General features: G+C 36.0%; 1 protein-coding gene across 3 annotated transcripts in view; it reads left to right on the top strand.

Annotated features, from left to right (window-relative positions):
- KCNIP4 (potassium voltage-gated channel interacting protein 4) overlaps positions 1 to 13,416 on the top strand; it is a 397,111-nt gene that overhangs the window by 44,205 nt on the left and 339,490 nt on the right. The gene's annotated exons all lie outside the window — the stretch shown is intronic.

Here is a 13,416-nt window from a genome sequence, read left to right as displayed (position 1 = left end):
AACACTGCCTGAAACAATCTTTTGCATTTTGGCAGCATTTTTCATTCCCTCTTACACAGTTTATGACAAAAACAAACAAACAAAGCCCAAACCAGATCCTCAGTATATCCAATTTGTGTCAAACAGAATGAAAAGAAATGAATGACATTGCTTTGTCATGAAGAGCTAAGGCACCATAACCTGAGTGTGTGATATGTTACTTTATTTACACATTTACTTTAAAGGTTATGCTCGAGCAGCTTAGTTCCAGCTTTTAGAAACTATGTTCTGGTTAAATACAACCTACCTCTGGTTTTAAACTGCACCGATCCCTGCAATGTCCAAGTAAATAAATGCTTCATATGCCTTTTAATCTAAGCATAAACATTTAGCTATGCTCAGCCACTCATTTTTTAAAGGTATAAGTTCATTTTTTCAACAAATGGCTGCTTTAATCACATGCATATTATGGTTTGCTAAATACATGTTTGATTTCCTATTATTGTATCAGGCTGTATCTATAATTTGCTGCGCTTTCTTTTTTTTTTTTTTAATTGTTACTGGTGCTAATGATGCAAAAATTGGTTTTCTGTAACTCTTTCAGAACACTCATCCTTCTGTTCATGTGAATTTTTAGAATTTTTTCCACTAGATTATTTATCACCAATCTCAGTAGCTTGAAGCAATCCTAGAAATTTGCTAGTAGCTAACAATCCTAGCTTGAACCTTCCTAGAAATGATGGGTGAATCTAAAGCAGATTGCATTGAAATTTATAGGTCTGATTCTTCAATGCCTTCAAACTGGCTAATAATTTACACTTCAAAAAGGGTCTTAAAACAGTCAATAGGTGATAATAGAATTAAGGATTTATTTTATTTTTGTAAAGTGAAATAGCAGACAGATGAATCACTGTAAAATCAGGCTCGGTTTTACTCTGGCAGAGACAAAGTCAGAACCTGACACACAGTTAACTCAAAATGAAGCCATTAATTTTGCTTTACGTAGTACCAAATGATAGAAAGCCCTATGGGAATACCCATAGGGTACCTTTGGGATATGGGTTACCCATAGGGTACCTATGGGATACCTTTACAAGAAGATTTGAATGTTTATCAGGATCAAGGAGACAGACATTCTGAGGTACTTTCTTCAGTACTGTGCTCTTGTCCAAGGTGACCTCACTGGCCAAATAGATTCTGTTGGACTGCAATGATAGAGCATTCCTAGTACTCATGACAGTGCTGTAGGAGCTAAAAGCATGAGGCCACAGAGCTGCTTGCTCAATACCTACTGTTTTCTGTAGGAAGAATGAGAGTGGGTTTGTAAATGACATTGTGGTGGCTCATTCCCACTTAGATGTTCTTTTACAGAAATCAGATTCCCCACTGGTTATCTTAATCTAAATTACACTGTTGAAGTGGTATAAAAATAGTCATTAGGCAGTTGAGGCTTGCAGTTTAGTATTTAAAAAATAACTGAAATTTTTTGTTCATATTTCTAGAAAGTCATGATAGCACTAAATACCAGATTATTTGGTAACTCATTGCCCTTGTAACAGTTTGCAGCTGGAAATACTGGACAGTAATGGATATTTGATATCTCTTTTAAGACAGATACTATTTCTCCTCTAGAATTAATTTTTCATGTTTTAGTTTATTTGTATAATCTTGCAACTGTGTTTGTGAACATGTTTTAGCTTCATAGAATTAATTATTCTTTCAGAAACAATTTCCTTTTATGAATTTGGAGCAGGAAAATAAATATTTGATTCACTGTAATGTTGGGATGATTTAAATCTTTTCAGAATGGAAAATCTTCACTCCTATGATAAAATTTTAGAAAATTGTCACACTGGAAATGTCTTCCTGTTTCAAAATCTGGGAATAAGAAGAATGATCTTCATAAGTACCAGAAACATAATTATACTCAACTCTTTTTGATGTAGGACTTAAACAACATGGATTCAATGCGCAAGTGCATCCACAAAAGGATGATCAAGAGAATTAAAAAAAAAAAAAAAAGGCACTTTCTTTTATTTCAAAGAAAAGTAAATGGAATAACATGTTTGTAAATGGGAAACATTTTCATACTAAACCCAGTATTTTAATCAATGCTTAAGGCTTGGTAATTTGACTAATTCCATCAGACGGTAGTTTCAGAGAGCAGGTATCTTGTCACTGAGGCCAGAGGAACAGACTATGGCAGTGACAGGAGTGCATCAGTGAGAGCCTGATGCTGCAGTTAACTCTGAGCCTAAATTTAAAGGACATGTTGAAAAACTTTCAACTTAAAACTCTTAATTTCAAAAATGGGCAACCCTGAGGTATCCTCTCACTAAACTGGCAGCCTTCTCAGCTAACCTAGGGCACTTAGGAGCCTTTCATGATCATTCTATGCCATGAATATACATTTGCTGCGGATTTGTAAAATGTAAATGAGACATGAAGAGGACAAGTTGTCTGTCATGAAGATAAAGTTGGAGGCGTTGTGCTGCTGACTCTGTATTTCATACTGCTAAGAATATTATGCATGATCAACTGTTTATTTATGTTTTTTACATTGTGTTTCCTCATATCGCATATTTATGAGTTGAGGTATGAGTACTTTAGGAATAATCCCAGGTTGTCAATCATTGTGTGTATTTTTCCCTGTCAAACAGTGCATTTGACAAAGTATATATGGAAAAAATAGCCAAAGTTATTTCAGAGCTAGTTAAAATTCTGCTCTGCCTAGGATACTTCATACTGTCTCAGACCTTGAATAGCTCAAAAAATTCCTGCTGAAGATTTTCAGTACCAGATTTTTAAATATGGACTTTGTGTGAAGAGGGTAGTAGTTTGTCTTCTGTGGCCCATTTGCCTTTGCTTGTCCTATACAAATAAGTTGACCATTGCTTCGAAATCTAGTCACATGTCATGGTCGCTCAAAGACCATGAAAACCTTTATCCCTAGTTGTTAAAAATTAACAAAAATGCTTATGTTTATTCATAGAGGTTAGGAGTCCTTTGGATTGAAATACTTTTCCAAGGTCTCTCAGCATTACCTGCTGTGTGCTTTTCTTTTAAACAGTGAAGGGATGAGGCACAGACAACACGTAAGGTAGAAAGTGATGACATCAGGATTACATACAGGATTTGCATTCCACTATCAAAGCCCTCAACTGCCTGAATTAGAAAGCATCATGACTCATGAAACAGGATTTTTTCCCTAACTTTAATACTGTAGCAAAAACATCTTTTTTATTTTCTTGTGCATGGAGTGATAGTTCCTGAAATCTGCCTGGTCCTAATTAACCTTTCCTACAGGAAAAATATGAAATAAATGGTGTAGATAAAAGTGTCAGAAAAAAACAATAAATAATAGATGTTCAGTGTTAAGAATACAATATAGTCCTGACTTCATTCCCTTGTCCTAGTAGCTGCTCTTAACTAACTGGTCCTCTCCTAAACAATGGCTGATATACAGTTCAGATCTTAACTTGTCCAGTAATTGAATTTTTATGGCCTGACAGATGTATCATTTTTTATTTCCCGTCATTTCAAACTACATCCTGTGGTTTTTGTGGTTTTTTTTTTTCCCTCAGCTTTCTCATAGATGCTTTGAGCATTGTTTGGTTTCTGTTGAAGTCACAGATTTACATGAGAGGACCTTTTTATGGGCACTAGGAAACATTTTTCCTATGTGCCTATAGAACTGCTGTTCACATGGCATTGCAATTTTGAGTCTGAAAGCCTCTAAGAGAAAAAAAAGAGTGGGAGAGGAAGAGGGAAGCAAAAGAAGTAGGGATGGAGGAAGGGATTGAGAGAGAAGTTATGGAGAGAGTGAGGACTGTGTCCCTTGCCAAACCCACTTCTCCTTTCCTTTCCAGGTACTCAGCATGTAAATAATTAGGTCATAATCCTTTGCAATATTTCTTGAATGCTGAAAAAGGAGGCTTTGCAGTCTATTACTGCATGTATTAATGACTGAAACGATTAATATATCTGAGATTTTATGCTCTGAACACAAACATAGAAGTTCATTTAATGATGGAACCTTTAATAGTTTTAAGCAAGGCAATCATTATTTTGTAAAAGCTACAAAAAAAAATTTGCTTGAGAATTCAAAACAAGCGATGTTTAGCCCACTTCATCTATTTTAAATATGTATTAAAATGTTTTAGAATTTGATGCTGCTGTTCTTGGTGTGCATGTCATTTTGAAGTAAATTTGCTACCCGGAACACAAACCCAGGGAAACATAAAGGGCAAAAAGCTTATTCATTTTCTGTCTTTGAATGATATTTTTTCCCAATTAATGAACATTGTTCAATATTTATTTAATTACAATGATTTCTTTAATTACAATGAAGTGTGAATTAGCACTGTTTTCTTATTTGTCTCTAGTAAGTCAAGGTTTCATGTTGCCTTATACCCTCTGGCTCTCTGTGCAAATGATCCATTTTGTATTATGAAAGTTTTACCTTCTGAACAAATATTGAGTAAATTATATATACATATTTTTCAACTCAATGAAGTGGATGGAAAATGTGCATATAATCCATTTAAATGTAAAAGTTTTGATAAGTGGACGTTTTTATTTCAGTTTTTTTTCCTTGAAACCAATATAGGATTCTATTCTTAGCTAAATAATTCTTCACTTAGAATAAAGGTGTAATTGTATATATTTACTGAGTATGAAAAAGCTGTTTTAAAAATGCTAAGAAAAGAAAAAAGATGAGGGGTAATAATCTATTTTTTAATTTTTTTTTTTTTGCTTTACACTAAAGCCTGTTCACCCATTATAATCTCAGATAAAGGAGTTTGTATTAAGTTGCCTGGCAAAATTGGGCACCTTGTAGTTTCTTCCCTTCTTGCCAAATGCTAACTCTGAAAGGCAAATCACGGCAGTAAAATTAGAGGCTCTCCCTGGTGAATGTAATTTTCTTTTAAATTTGTAGCACGGAGAGATCTAATCTCAATAAGACTTCCAATACTCTCTTCAGGGCAAGAGGTAATAGTTAATGTCACAAATTAACAGGAAGGTGTACTATTTAGGAATTTTTGCTATCTTTCAGAGCATTAAAATGGAAATTGAAAAAACATCGATTCTCACAATTTAGAATCTTTCCAGATTCATGTTTTGGAAAGAGATTTTACTGTGTAGCTGTGTAGAGACTTGTTAAACTGAGCATTGTATGTCGCTAATGAAAATGTGAGGCTGTGGCACACACTTTTGTATGTATAAAATTATGTCACATCATTTTTGGATTGAGACAATTTAGTAGTCATTCTCCTTTATTTCTTATAAGAAGCACCCCATGAACATGTATCTTATGAAGCTTTTGATTCTTCTTGAAGTTTTAAAATTATTAGTTAGAAGCCGCAGTCATTATAAAAGATCTTGCAGCTTTACTCTGTACTTATAAGGTTTTTAAACATTTACAAATTTTAAAATAAAGTGGCTGAACTCTTGCAGTAGCCACTAGTTTACAGTCTAGGGAGAATTCATTCATGCATCTTTAGAGCCCTTGAAACAGTTATTAGTGCCTATAAAAATATTATCCATAACTAAGTTTTTAAAGATGCTTGATACAAAGATAGCAAGTTGCAAAGTGCAGATTATGAATTCAGTTCTCCTTAGAGTAAATGAGCCTGTTATGTAAGGAGAATGATATTCCATGGAAATCAGATTTCCTCAGGGTTTGCCATTCAAAGGGTAAAACATGTTCCAAAATTAACCCTTGAGAAATAAGGCTCAGAAAAATGTGGGTGTATCAATTAATGGAGTTTCTACTTTATGCTTCCCTGGATATATAAACATTACAGAACAAGGTCTGTCTCCTTTTCTCTTGGAGGTTTGTTTCCTTCGTGTCAGAATGGATTTTTATGGTGTCCTGCAATTGCCACCTTTCTGATTCCAGCATTGTCGTTATCAGGAGGGTCAGGATGCTGGAAGATGAAGCCTTAACTCACGGCAGGTTGCTGCCTAAAACTCTGCATTTGCAGAGCAGTACCATGAACTCGTGAGCTTTTTTGCTCTTTGTGTCTCTTTCTCTTCCTACTGACCAGTATTAGCATGAAGCTGTTTGCATGTGTCCTAAGAATGCAGAATTTTAAACTACCTCCAATTAAGGGCTCTAATTAAGGGCTGTGAACAGACCCTTTTAATAAACCATTTAGTTTTTGATTAGTCATTGCAAATGTGTGTTTTCTTTTCATATAAAAAGCATGAGGAACCATCAAGCTGGCTGGAACCTTTCCAGGAATGTCACTCTGGACTCTGCATAATGAAATTTAATTTTTTTGTTTTTGAGATCGCTAATCCCACTTACCAATGATCAGCTTATCCTTCTGTCAGTTTAAACTATTAAAACACAATCTTCTTCAATTGGGCTGAAGAATGTAAGGGATAGCTGATGAATTACTTTTTAATCAGCTAGTTATACCAGAAATATAATTTTCTCCAATTCTTGTTTCTCTAGTAAAATTGGAGTTACTGGTTGAATATTATGCAGATATTTGAAAACTATTCATTTTACTACAATATAGAAATTATATCCTCTGAAGATGAAAGCAAGCTGTGAAATTCTGAACTCTCAACTGGAGAATCTGATGTCTAGTTTTGTTTCCCCATATTGTCCTTCATTTTTTACAGGAAGGTCAGTATCCCATTTTTAAAAAGGAAAAAAAAGGGAAGTGTTGCTAATTTATTGAAAATCGGTTACCTAAAATCAAGTTCTAGCAATCTAGCAAGGTTTGGAAGGCAATAAATGGTAGAGATTCACTATTGGAAACTTAAATATATCCTGTAAGAAACCAATATCTATTCCTATTAAGTCTCTGTACTTACAGTATCTTTGATTTTTACCGTGTCTGCCATCTGCTGATTTTTTATTTAAAAACATTTTATCAATCCAAAACTAATAGGCCAAAGAAGCATATTATATTAAGTGGAAGGACTTTTATATTCATGGCATACTTAGAAAATGGAATAAATCTTTAAATATCTTGCCACTTTCCATCTGGGCATTATTCCAGCAATTGAAATGACTAAATATACTGATAGTATTCCAGATTAAATGAGAGCTCTGAATGTCTTTTTATAAATGGCTCATAAAGAACTGAATTTGTTGTGGTGGTTGGTGAGATCTGCATTTTGTTTACCGAATTTACTGGGTATTAGTGCAGTATAACACAATTGCATTTGTAAGCGTATGTCCCTGGAAAAAATCCTATGGGTGGAAGGAGCATTTCTATTGCAGATCAAGGTAGCTGACAGAAGCAGCTTCTTAAAAGAGCTATGCAAAGCCAGGGTTTTTTTTTGTTTTTTTGTTTTGTTTTTATCGTGCTGAATCATTATGACTGGATAACTTTTTGCAAAAGATCAAAATAAAAGGAAAACTAGCATATCTCAGAAGTGAAAAGTTAGGGCAGAAGAAACGAGGGAAAAACAGTAGGAAATGACAAAATTGCATGTTGCTTTGTTTGCTCCTGATATCCCTCCCCCACTTTAATTTAAATTTTTGTTTCCATGGGAGTCTGCAGTGTGGTCTTGGTACTTCTGGCACACAACAGTCCTGGTAGGATAGATGTGCCCTTCTTTCAGCCCAAAAGGGGTAACTGGGAGGACATGGGGATTTTCATTGTTGCAGTGAGGCTGTCCTGCTGGCACCTCCCTGCTGTTCCTCCCAGTAGCATTATCTTTTTGGCAAGGAGATGTGTTCTCAGTTATTCTTAAACTTTCTTACTCATCCTTTCTGTGCACAAGAAACTAATGAAAAATCAATAAGGAGGTGAATTTTTTCACCAAACCATCTAAATATTTAGTGGGCTCGATGACAGTACTAGTCATATGTGGCAACAGTGCTACTGAATTTTCCAGATCACCCCAGCCAAATGCCAGCAAGCCTATACTGTATAGGAAAGCAGAAGTCATACTTGGCTTCACATATGTCACAGAAAATGGTGCAAAGCTACCTGTGTGCTTTCTGCGCTGTTCTCTGCAACCCTCTATGTTTGAGGCCAGCCGGATTTCTTTGTTATACAGGGTGGGAAAATGAAAATTATAATAGATGAAAAAGTTGAAAAATTTTATTACCTGTAATACTGAAAGTCCTTTTCTAAAACATCATTTATTTTGTGTTATCTTTGGTCTTGTAAAATCAAGATACTTGACAGTGCTGGGCTTATCATTCTCAGCAGTAGAGAAAACCTATTTCTGTCAATAAGAGAGCTCAGGGTCTAGGGCAATAGTAAGGTGAAACTGGTTTTATCACCTCCTGCTGGCCTAAGCAAGTGCATAAGGTCAAGTAGTCTTGAATGTAACAGCAAGGACTGCCAGCAAGAATACATCGTAGTTAAACCTCTGTCAGCTCACATCCCGAGAGACTGAATATAATTAGCATCACTGCATCTGACTCCCTTGTTATACTTACTGTATATATATATTTAAAGCCATAAAAATGCTACAGCTTTTGACTGTAGCATCTTTCAGCTGAGCTGTTATAAATTTCTCTATTTTTATCTTTGTACATTTGTGTTTATCTTTGCTGGTTGAGAGGTAAAATTTTTTAACTGAAGATGATTCAGTTGACAAGAGCTACCCTTTCCAAGCTGTGATAGTTTCACTGCTTAGACTAAGTCCTTACATTCATACCACTTCTGATGAAACTGAGATGAAAAGTGACCAGTGAGAAAAATCAAACCTAGATGGAGTAGGTGAATCATCACAGTATATCCCTACAGTAACATAAAATCCACTCTTGTGTTTTTGAATCTCAGTATTCTCTGCTGTAAGAAAAAACAGAAGTTACTCCATCTCCTTCTAGTTTTAAATTATATGGGGACATAGTAACTTACTGCAGCTGTTTCTCTCTTTCCTAGCTGTAAATTTGTCTGAAACCAAAACCCCTCTACTTTTAGTCCAAAAGCAGTGCAATTCCATAGTTGTTGAGCAAGGAAATTAAAAAATAGTTAACAAAACAGGATACAAAAAAGAAAAGATGTCCATATGGTTAATTTATGCTGAAGAGCCAGATTTCTTCTCCCACATAACCCCTGTGTCATAGAATCATAGAATACGCTGAGTTGGAAGGAGCCCATCAAGATCATCGAGTCCAACTCCTGGCCCTGTGCAGGACATCCCAGGAATCACACACTGTGTTCCCAACAGTGTTGTTCAAACACTTGAACTCTGTCAGGCTTTGTGCTGTGACCCCTTCCCTGAGGAGCCTGCTCCAGTGCCCAAACACCCTCTGGGTGAAGAGCCTTTCCCTCATGTCCTGATGTCTAACCTAAACCTCCCCTGATGTGACGTGAAAGGAGTCGGTTATGACAAATTTTAGGTATTGACACTATGTGTTTCTTGTTTTCTGAGAGAATCCTTGGGGTTTGGCTTGCAGAATATTGAACACTTACACCATTACTTATATGAAAGGCTGTGTATTAGGCATTGTGAAAATGAGCTTCCATGAGTTTCCTACCAAGTGCCCAAATTAGTCTATACCTTTGATCTTAATCTCTCTGTGCCTCTGTTCTGCATAAAGTAAGTATAATAACCTCTTATCTCACAAGGATATTTTGAATATAAATGTAGTGATGTTTGTGAAGCACTCAGACACTGCAGTGAGGAACATCAGAAAGAATTCTGTTTTCAGCTCTGATTTTCAATAATGTTTGATAAGTAAGTTATGGGGGCACAAAATGAGGAAAGTGTGAAGTTTTGAATTTGGTAAATAGCTAATGTCCGTGAATTAAATTATCAAAAGAAGCTCCTGTTTAAACTGAAGCGCATCATCATGTCATTAAAAGGTTGCACCACAGTGAATATGTAGAAAGGGGCTGAACTAATGCTGTTAGGATTTATGATCACAGTACAGTGTGCTGTGTATCTCATCCTTTTGATGTATACTTCCTATGTAATTAAGATATATATATATCAGAATTTCTGCATGGGAAGTATTCATAACATAAAACTCAGATCTTTGCTCGTAGTACAGCTTAAAAGCAGGGTAATGTGATTGAGCAATTGATCAATCCCTATTACAAGGGGTGAGGGGTACAGACGGATGTACACACTTCCCTTAATTGTGTGATGCTAAGTTTTAGCTTGCTGGAATGAATGAGAATCTTGCCATTAAATCCCATTGCTTTATAAAAATAACCCTGTTCTGGTAAGTTAAATCTTTATGTAGGAAAACAAAATATCACCTCACTTTTAGCTTTGTAAAATTACCTTTTTAATGAATATAGTATTGGTTTGGAAGGAACATTTTTGGGAAAAAACATTATTTTTTTAGTTGATTCTGTGCTTTTTGAATAACAAATAGTAAAAAAATAATACTCCATTTTTGCTAGAAATGATTGGTGTCTCATTTTGAACATGGTGTCAGTACTTATTTAATTTATAATCTCATTTTAACTATTTCTTTTCTTCATTTTATATGCTTCAAACTGTAAAATCTCCAAATCTTGAGAAAAGAACAGTAAGTTTTAGAATTTTTATTACCAAAATCAAATCACAGAAATGGGCAAGAAAAAAAAATCAGTATAAATTTATTTTTATAATTCAGTTAAGCTACAATTGAATCTATATAAAAACTAATCAGTATACTATAATTGAAGAGATATTTTTGGACCAATGTACCAGCTGGTATCACAGATGGTACAGATGGCATAAAGCTCTTTAATGAGACAAAGATAATGTGTTGGCACAAAGAAAGTTGAGTATATGAACATGGGATTTTTCTTTCTCATTATAAAATGTCTAAGCAGTGTAATTTTAATTGATACACAATTGATACATTTGTATTCCACAAATTGGGTAAATACTAGGATTAATACTTTTCAGTCAATGGCATCAGTATAACCTTAGGTTGTTCTGGAAAATCTCTTATGCCATAGTAGATCTCATCTCTTAGGTCATAGTAGTAACAAATCATTAAACATGGCGGTTTGAAAGAAAGAATTGCAAAGCAAGTTGGATATTATTTAGCCTACCTGATGGGTTTAATGGATAAATTTATGGAAAGATCTGAATAAAGGTTTTATTCCATGAATTTATGGAAAGATCTGAATAAAGGTTTTATTCCCTGAGCTTTCATATTGGTACAGACATGGCAAGAAGCATGATAAAGGTATTGGCAGTGAAGAGTCTTGTCCTGTTGCTTGGCAGCACTGAGCAGAGCCTGACTCCATCCTCCTGACACCTTCGGGTGCTGTCAGACATTGATGAGCTCCCCTCTCATTTGTGTCTTCTCGAGGCTGAACAGGCCCAGCTCACTCAGCCTGTCCTCTTAACAGAGATGTTCCAGTTCCTTCATCATCTTTGTCACCCTCTTCTAGGCCTCTTCCAGGAGCTCCATGTCTCTCTTGTACTGAGAAGCCCAGAACTGGACGCAGAACTCCAGATGAGTTTCACTAGGGCTGAGCAGAGGGGCAGGATCACCTCCCTCAGCCTGTTGGCAATGCTCTTCCTAACACACCCCAGGGTACCACTGGTCCTCTTGGCCACAAGGGCACTGCTGGCTCAGGTCCTTCTCTGCAGAGCTGCTTTTCTGTGCTGGTGCCTGCACTACAGGATCCTGCATTTGCCTTTGTTGAATTTCAGATGGTCCCTTCCTGCCCATCTCTCCAACCTGCCCAGGTCCTTCTGAAGGGCTGCACAACACTCAGAGGGATCAGTCCAAAGCTTCTACCCACTTTGTGTCATCAGTGACCTTGCTGAGGAGGCATCTGGACATTCATCCAAGTCACTGATGAATAAATTAAACAGTGATGGGCCCAGTATTGAACCTTGGGGGATACCACTTGTGACAGGCCTCCAACTAAAGCCTGCACCACTGATCCCTCTGGGATCTGCTGTTCAGACAGTTTTCAATTCATCCCACTGTCCATGCATCCAGTCCACAATTCCTGAGTTTACCTATGACAGTGTTGTGAGAGACAGTGTTGAAAGCCATGCGAAAATCGAGATAGACCATATTTGCTGCTCTTTCACATCAGGTCCTGGATCTTGTGATTGAAACAAAGCTAACAAAGCTATTTGGTTGGGATAAAAAATTGCTGCATTTAGTCACCAATCCAGAAGAAAAATTCTTTAGCTTAAAGCCCCATGGGAAAGCTTGTGAAGGAAAAAGTGCCTCAGGACAGGGCAAACTCTGCTGGGTTCCTGACTGATCAGGAGCTGCAATGTTCCTCCAAATAGCCATGAATGGAGACATACCCAAAATATGGCCTTCTCACAAGTCCTCAAAGTTCTAACAGAAAAAGGAGAATTTTCCTTGTAATTTTTTAGTAACAATATTGAGCTTATGAAATAAGCTCAGAATAAATGATCATAAACTTAATGGATTTGTAGAGCTGGTATATTACATAAATTATTTCAACTTGTATGAAACTCCTTCACAATTATGTGAGGCACTACAATTTAGTGCGAGGTTGATTCTCACACAGCAATTAAATTCTTGATTTCCAGGTCTTTTTTTTCATAAAAACATATGTCTGACTTCTTCTCCACAGTGTCTATACCAACTTTTTAAAATTTCCTATGGTTATACTTTCTCTGCCTGTCAGTTTGTGATTGCACAGTATACAGTTTACAGTAGGATTGGAGATTCTGAGGATTTGGGAACTGCAGTTAAAATTGATGCAAGGCTTTGTCCCCTGATCCATTGGTCCACACAATAGACTGTCACACCATTGCTGGAGGAGTCACCTTCTCTATGACATCTCTGTATGAATGGTTAACTTTTTGTTTACAGTAATCACCAGGGTACCAGAGCCCTGTTTCTAAGGACAAGATACATATAACATTTTTTGAGCAATTTTTAGGTTTGATCTTTAACTCAAGCTGAACTAGAAGTAAAATTGAAAAATTACTGAATTTTAACAGAGCAAGGACATACATCAGTGTGTTTCAGTAGCTCATAAAATAATTTGACGTTAACCATAGAATGTGGCATCCATTGTCAGAGCAGAAGTCTGGTAGTCAGCTGCCTTTCTTTCATTGCATTAGGCATTTGGAGAATTGTGCAGGAAATTATTTATTCTTTTTACTTAATGTCAGTTATAGAAATATTCTTAACCTTCCTCAGAGAAGTGCAGGTGACTTTGTTCTTGGCTCTGCCTGCTGCACAACAGAGATCCTTTCTTTGTTGCCTTTCACTTTTTGTAATAAGATGCACTTCTGAAAATAATGAGTAAAAAAATCTGACAATTGAGAAATAACATTTAAACACCTCTTTATACCAGAAATAAAGTACTTCACTAAAGAAAAGGCTGTGGGAAATGAACCTTCTGCATTTCATAGACATTGAATCTCTCAGCTTTTCTAAACACCTATCAATGCTCTATGGGATCCTCAGGGTGAATTTTCTAATCATTTTTAGTTATCTTAATTTCAAGTTTTATAAAAATTTTCAAGTTCCAGGTAGGAAGTTTTGTACACTTATTTTTC

The sequence above is a fragment of the Anomalospiza imberbis genome, chromosome 4 (assembly GCF_031753505.1).
Source record: "Anomalospiza imberbis isolate Cuckoo-Finch-1a 21T00152 chromosome 4, ASM3175350v1, whole genome shotgun sequence".
Lineage (NCBI taxonomy): Eukaryota > Metazoa > Chordata > Aves > Passeriformes > Viduidae > Anomalospiza > Anomalospiza imberbis.
The sequence above is the reverse complement of the archived record's forward strand: the minus strand, read 5'-3'. Positions and strand labels throughout refer to the sequence as shown.